At 34.3% G+C, this 8,260-nt stretch overlaps 1 long non-coding RNA gene across 1 annotated transcript; it reads right to left on the bottom strand.

The window, feature by feature from the left end:
- Window positions 1-6,082: 6,082 nt before the first annotated feature.
- On the bottom strand, window positions 6,083-7,583 carry LOC127864338 (uncharacterized). Its single transcript, XR_008041788.1, has 3 exons — window positions 7,558-7,583; window positions 6,868-6,995; window positions 6,083-6,496 (listed from the first exon to the last, which is right to left on the bottom strand). It is a non-coding gene; the product is annotated as an uncharacterized LOC127864338 (long non-coding RNA).
- Between the last annotated feature and the right edge of the window lie 677 nt (window positions 7,584-8,260).

Below are 8,260 nucleotides of genomic sequence, written 5' to 3'. Positions count from 1 at the left end.
TCTATATAACCTAAAATTTAACTGAACTAGAACAAAGCTTATTCTAACAGCTATTTTAAATGCCAATTTGCTACAGGAAACACGAGCATGGTGAAATAAATTCTCTTTCAACAAAGTGATATTTGAAGTAAACAACAGGCAACACAATGTTGTTATTAATTTCATGGTTAAATGCTATCCATTAATTTCACTGCAGAACAATCTCTATAACATAAATAGGATGATAAACAGTGCACACACATCTCAATCTGTTCATTAACAAATACTCTTTATAAATTTGAATGGGTTGTGTTCTATTTCATACTTGCTAATTTAAAAGCTATAACCTAATTTTGAAAATTGAGTTGCATCTTAGATTATGCAATAGCAAACAACTCCAGTGCCTTCAGCAATTTGGTCTAGTGCCTATCATATGAAAAGCCACAATTTCTCTCATTAGGGAGATGGAGATATAGAAATAAAAATGTTTATCTGAACAATGTTTAGGTCAAGGTAAAATTTGGGTTAATTGATATAAAAACCTGGTCAACAGGTTAAAGGTTACGCAAAAATTGCTGAAACTGTAGAAGCTACATGTACCTGTATGATTCAATGTCGATGAAATTCGGTCTGAATTTGTATCATCACAATATCACAACATTGGTCATTTCAAAGTGAAGTGTATTAAAAACTTTACCATTTAAATTCTTAGAAAAAGCTTATAGACACTATAAATGCTATATTTTGTTTAACTTAGTCAAATGAAACGTGGTCTGAATGGTTAAGGGTCACATGGTTTATGTAGATTTTATAAATATCAACAAACTATGCACCATCAGCGCCCTCACAATGCAAAGCCAATAGGATTATTATTTTTTATGTTGACTAAACATCCTTAATGTTAGTTATGATCTTTGAGTCTAGATTACATTCCACACTCCATGGATCACATCCTTTTAAACACTCAGATAGACCAAAAACTACTTATAACTTGTTATATTTTGAACCCGCTTGTCACTTACATGGGTGAAAGTGTTCCGTATTATTACGGAATTCCGTATTTTTTGGCTTCTCAGAGGTCGTTTTCGTAAATGATGTAGATCCGATGAGATTTTGTTGAGGGGGTGGGGGTAGGCCATGTGTCCAGCAATGCCGACAAACAAAATAAACAAAATACGCTCAATTCCAGACGTGATAAATTGGTTTCCCACTGTTCTGTTAACCCATATATAATTATAGATTCGACGCGGCCATGGCTTCTCTATTAGTCTATCCTCCTGGGCGTATTGCTCTTTCATTTTCTCGTGAATCGTTCTATCCCTGTGCGCACTATTCGCCCGAAATAACATGTCTCCCCCAAGACCCTCCGCGCGTGCAGAAGGCAGCATGGCGTCACCTCATTAGAATATTCTGGCGAAATCTGCCGATTATTAACGATTCCTTTGTTTATGAAATGGTTTACCGCACGGAATAACTCGAAGTTAAACGGGAATCTGACTCGGTTTCCAAAAAAGCATTTTGATTGGTAAACGTAAATCTGTCAACCAATGGAAATCAACGTTATGAAACGTTCTTATCTCTCAAAAAAATATGGCGGACAAGTACAAATAACTTTACTTCCGAAACCAAAGAACATGATCAAATCATGTATTTGCTTCCGGCAGAGCTCCAGATAAGGTTTTGTGAAATTCTTAACGCTACTACCAGATTTTCGAAAATAATTCTTAACTCTGAAATGTTATTCTTAACGTTACTACTAAGTTTTGGAAAACAATTCTTAACTTTTCTAAATGACCTTAAAATAAATAATAATGGGTGTCATCGTATAAGATCTTTTCTATAATGTCTTTCTTAACATTCAACTCTGGCTCACTTTGCGTACAATATGTCTAAAGTGTTTTTTTGCACTCTGCAGTTTTAGGACGTCCTTGGGGCACAGCCATTTTTTGACAGATAGACTTACACGCCGCTTTGATTGGAAAAAATGCGCTTTGTTAAATAAAATCTTTAATACACGAAAATAACTCAATAAAAATCGATACGAACCGATGTAAAAATAATATTCGTTACTTGATTTTGTAATTCTTAATGGAACGGCCAGATTTTAAAATAAATAAGTAACAGACTTGAAAATAATTCTTAATTACGAAAATACGACCCTTATCTGGAGCTCTGTTCCGGGGTTCGACACAAAAGAACTTGAAAGTGATGGGATAAACAAATGGCGATGGGAATGGCTCCATGAAAGAGACTGTCGTGGAGAGAAATCGGGAGATTGGTTTAACAAACAAACAAAAAATCATTCCGGTTAGCGCATATGATATTGTGATATCTGTTTCAAAACGATCAAGTACCAATCAAATGGGAAAAAGGCGTTCAAGTCTCACGCCGAGGACATTACGCATGTGAATAATTACCGGATGTGTAAATCAAATCATTAGTAAATAACTAGATAAGATATAAAAACAAATTACTTAAAAATACATGACAGAAAAGGTATTGCTATAACATGTTCATTGATCTATATTATACTGTAAATATTTGTATATAGTTGAGAAAGTTTAGTGTTATCTTAAAGATTTTGCCTATCACATTTGATCTACATGAAATGTTTAAGAAATAGATTTTGATATATTCTAGCCAAACTAACTGTTTTTTCTGTTTTGAATCACTTAAAAATACATGTGTCTTTAAGCTTAGGAGAAGTGATTTCTTTGTTTCAAATAAGCTAAAATGCAGGAGCTTCCGTGGGCCGGAGGCCCCGTGGACCCCTAGCCAGGGCACTTGCCCTGGACCCACCGGGGGCCCTATCGCCCCCCAGATTTTATTTTCAGTATATTGGGAATTTCCTACTTTCACCCATGCACTTAGGTTTTGTAAATTTATTTCTATTGTTGTAAATGCATAGTGACTCTCTACAACAGTGGTTTAAATTTGAATGCAGTTATATAAGCTGGTCACAAAAAGAGGTTCAAACAATTTGTATAACAAAATGACTGTTAAATATTCCTTGCTTTAGTATATTCCTTGCATCTTGTATTTTGGTTCTCTAAAAATAGTTTTAGCTTGTGTGCTTATTGGCTTGTCAGCTAACCGATTGAATGGATCGACCTATTTTTTGTGGGAATGTTAAAAGTTAGCCATGTCGTGGGAACGGCATACTTAGTATAGGGAAAAAATCGAGATAGAAAACAGAGGAGTGCAAAACAAAATAAAAGAGGAGTGCAGTATATTGTTTTGTGCAATCCTCCTTTATTTAAAGCACTGCTCTTTTTTCATTGCCTCTCTCATGCATTTAGTTTTGCATCCCTCTTTATTACTCGATATAATATACACCTCTTATCTACACTCGTTTTCTCGACTCAGTAAGTCATTTCCACCACATAGGTATCTCGTTCCATCGAGTTATTATGTCGTGGGAACGCGATATTAGAAGAGGATTGCATTTAAAACAAAAGAGGAGTATATGTCACCTCTATGGCAACGTACATCAAAGATCTTGATAATATATTTTAATGTCCCCCACCACTATAATGGGGGGCATATTGTTTTTGCTCTGTCTGTTGGTTTGTTTTTTGACAGTGTTTGTTTGTTTGCTCCAACTTTAACATTTGCAATAACTTTTGCAATTTTAAAGATAGCAACTTGATATTTGGCATGCATGTGTATCTCATGGAGCTGCACATTTTGGGTGGTGAAAGACCAAGATCATCCTTCAAGGTCAGAGGTCAAATATGTAGATTTTAAGTGGTGCAAATGGGGACATTGTGTTTCTGACAAACATATACCTTGTTTAAACCTAAATAAGGTGTCTTAATATCATGCCACTTGAAATAAAAGTGGAAATGTCTTTTGCAACCATCATAAAACCAGAACATCCTGCGAGTAACTCGCATGCTCTTCAGGTTTTATGCTGTTTGCTGCTCATCAGTGGCTCATGGTTGGAAATGAAGCCTTTAAACTTAAAACTAGTAAGAAAGGTATTGTATTAAATTAAACTTTCTAAGGGACTTCAAATTAGTCAAAATGCGTATCTAAGTGGTAAAGGGTTATTACATTCGGAAGCAATCATGTATACACAACATGTAGTACTTTTTAACATAATATATTATTTGATAAAATTCTAAATTTCTGACTGACATGGAAATTACATTTAGTATAAAAATATTTTCATATATTCATCAATAGGAACTTAGCATAAAACAGGGATACTACAATATGAAGATAACATTGACTTATCAATGCCAATATGAAGTTTAAACCACTGAACTTGTCAAAAATATAGAAGCTTTTAGTTGAATTTGCTATGATAACATTACCATTGTAAAAATTTAATATTCACTCTTTACATGATACACACCATCTGCATACTGCCAAAGGAAGATTTTAATACTTAGTCATGCCAGCACACTTAAACCCTGCTTGAAAACCATTAGTGTTCTTCTTAACAAGGAAGATTATTGACAGCTGGTCTGTTGATAGTGAGAAGTGTTCAATCCTAGCTAAGTGATGTCGGAAGCATATACTGACTAGAACAATACCCTCATTGTGAGTAATCACTAGAAAAAGTATTTTGCATTTATCAAATGAAAACCCCAGTGTTTTCAACAACTTTGTTTTCAGAAGATTCAATGTGTACATTATTGTATAATTATGGTAAAACACTTTTATAGTCAAGTTTATAGTTATTATGTAAGCAGAAAAAATAAATTCCATTAACCCGTTTCAGTTAAACGCCTTGCAACACAAACCCAGCAAACAATCTATATGGGACTCATATGGGTCCCATGTGGGCACCTATATGGGCCCCATTTGGGCTGCCAACATGGGACCCAGATGGGATGTGCAACCGGGCTCCACATGGGTCCCATCTGAGCTGCCCCATGAAAGTATATGGGGCAGCCCAGATAGGACCCATGTGGAGCCCGGTTGCACTACCCATCTGGGTCCCATGTTGGCAGCATACATGGGGCCCATATAGGTGCCCACATGGGACCCATATAGGTCCAACATGGGCATCCCTTTTACTCAATATGGGCTACATACAGGCAGCCCTTTTACTCAATATGGGCTACATACGGGTAGCCTTTTTACTCAATATGGGCTACATACGGGCAGCATTGTACTAAATATGGGCTACAAACTGGTAGCATTGTATTCAATATGGGTACACAGAGCCTGTAAAATTTTGGACAAGGCATTAATGGAAATTCAGGTTATGTTAGAAATAATATGTAGGCTGCAAACATGAAATACTGTGTTCAAATTGAACATCAGACAAAAGATTCTTGTACATGTAGTTCTTATTTCATTTTTTTAATGTTTTATCTATTTCTTCTTGCTGGAACAGAGCGATATCAAAGGGCTAAGTAGCATTATCCTGCAAGAAATACAAGGATTTTGTTAAAAGACTTAACAATTTATTAAAGTACTCTCAATTTGTATTCACATAAAGTATTACACACATATACATGGATACATACATACATAGCAGGAGGATCCCACGTTAACTATTCTACCAGAGAGTTATAAAATAATATGGTGATTCCTAACTTTTTGAATGTAACATCAGCAAAAATATTTTACATGAGGTTGCGAACGAAAACATGTTTCTATCTAATGTTCTATCCGCATGGAGTAATGTTACTAATAATCTATAAACCCAAACCAACAGTAAAACTATTTCATGGAACAATAAAGACATAACTTCAAACAATAAGACATTTTTCTATAACATTATATATGTTGACCAGTTATACAACTATAGAATTAAGGACTTCTATTATTTTGATATTAAATATATGTTACATATACAGAATACCTTCAAGTATTTTCCTGATGTACTACACATTACTCAAAAGTATACCCATGCATATTAAATCTTTAACCAATACAAATAACACACCATGTACTCAAAGAACATTTGTAGAAAACATACTTGCAAGACTAAACAAAATATTTTATAAACTAGAAATTAAAAACCCTGCAGAAAAATCTAAAAACTCAAATAAATGGCAAATCCTTTTTCGAGAACAAGTCCATATTATTATCTTTGATATCTTCATACATTCTAGTGTTTTTCGTAATTGCACATGATGTCTTTTAAAACCTTCAAAAACTGGAATGCTGTTTCTTCTTTTGCAAAGGAATATATACCATTTCATTTCCAGATAAAAAAGATTGTATGCTTTCTTAGAAGATGAGCCTTAAAGGAATGGTTTAGGATCAATGGAGAAAGAACTGTCAATTACATTTACAACATTGCTTAATATATTTGATAAAAAAGCTTGAGCTATGCAGCAGTCCTAGAAAAGATGGATCGTAGCTTCATCACCAAGATGCTCTTCAAACTCATCCATTTGCTCAAATGTTCCAATCGGAAGAGTGATGTTCTCTGGCAGTTGCATTGGCTCGTCATCAGTAGCTGACCTAGCCAAGAGCCGCTGCAGCATCTGCTTCATTTCCCTGTTCTCGTCTCTCATTGTTTCCAACACCGTTAAAATCTGTGTAACTGCATCTGAAGACAGAGTAAAAAAACTGTACCTAAAATTATGTTGACAATAATATATATCACAGCTGGGTCTTATGTAATTATATCAGATGTGTGCCGGTATAATGGCGGCGGGCCTGATTTGTCCCAACAGCTGTTGTACGGCTAGGGCTGATTATAGCAACTTGCACCTATATGCCCGTCAACGTCAATTTGTTTCTTTTATTAGTAGAAGTATGTATTATTATAGATCACTAAATGACTGTGTATTTTATATTTTTTCAGTTGGATTATCTGTTTACATCAATTATTTATGTAAATTAACTATCATTTTATAAGCAGTAATTCCAAAACTGAAATTATTTTAAGTTAAAGTTTCAAGCACAAAAATTAGTTACTTTGTCCTATGAACTGGGAAGGCTCTTCAGCTGGACTTAATGGGAGTGACCGGCCTCTGTCATGCACTGCTGGACATTCCTTGTAAAGACGATGTTGGCAAACCAGGTGGTGGTGAATATTTTATTTTCTGAAATAAATTTGTACAATAAACATTACGAATTTAATTATTTCTTAAAACACAGACTTTTTTAATATTCTGCAAATATGTGTTTAAATAATCATTCAAATTTGTCCACAGGCAGACAACCTTGGCTTGCTTGCAAGTAATCAAAGACCTTTAAAAAAAACATTATATTATACGTTTAAATAAATATTATCGATGTATAAGATAAGTAAGATTCTCATGCATTAGCATGATTACTAATTTAGTGTTCCATTTTTTCAGACATGCGCCTGTCTGCTATAAATAGTTTGCATTGAATTTTAGGCAGAATCAAGTTGAATTAAGCAGTTAAACTAAGAGATTGATCTATGGCGACAAACGAACGTAACGACTTACGTCGCGAAAATACATGACAAAGGCAAAGCGAATAAAGAAATCTAATAATTTGCAGTTCAAATTACTAAACACACAGGCATTCATTGAAGTAACAGATAAATAAATAATGCGTGATCAGCAATATATATCTAATTTCAAAAGAAATATATAATTACGTGTATAATATCACAATTTAACAACTTAGATCAACCGTTTCGAGTGTTTTTGTTTTGAATGGTTTTCGCGAGGCGGAATTAACATCTGCGCATGCGCATATTATTGAAATACTTTTTTTTTCTGCGCGATTATTTAAATCAAAATTATCTCTTGAAAATAACTTCATATTAATCATAGTATATACATTATTTAAAACAAAGCCATATCAAAAACAGAATTATCAAAAAATGTGCGCCCGATAGCTGATTTTGTCCTTTGTTGGGCGGCCCAAATGGGACCCATATGGGCTGCATATTATTTGCTTATGCATTTATTTTCTATTTTTGGGTAAACTAATAGCAGTTTAGATCAAGTTTGTCATACATACGTTTTAAGAAATGAGTTTTTAATAAAATAAATAAAAGTTTACATCTGTTTCCTGATAGCGCAGTAATATGGGACCTATATGGGACCCTTAAAGGCATTCCCATATGGGCTAACCCATATAGGTCCCAAATGACTCCCATATTGGACCCGTATAAGACCCATATGGGCTGCATATTATTTGCTTATGAATTGATTTTCTATCTTTGGGTAAAATATGAGCAGTTTAAAAGATCAAGTTAGTCATACATACATTTAAGAAATGACTTTTTAATCAAATAAATAATGTATGGGATCCATATGTGCATGATTGCTGGGTAGGGATTAATGTTTATGAGGGGGACTTATCTCTTATCTGATCTGTCAGCCAATTA

This window comes from Dreissena polymorpha, chromosome 1 (genome assembly GCF_020536995.1).
Source record: "Dreissena polymorpha isolate Duluth1 chromosome 1, UMN_Dpol_1.0, whole genome shotgun sequence".
NCBI lineage: Eukaryota > Metazoa > Mollusca > Bivalvia > Myida > Dreissenidae > Dreissena > Dreissena polymorpha.
The sequence above is the reverse complement of the archived record's forward strand: the minus strand, read 5'-3'. Positions and strand labels throughout refer to the sequence as shown.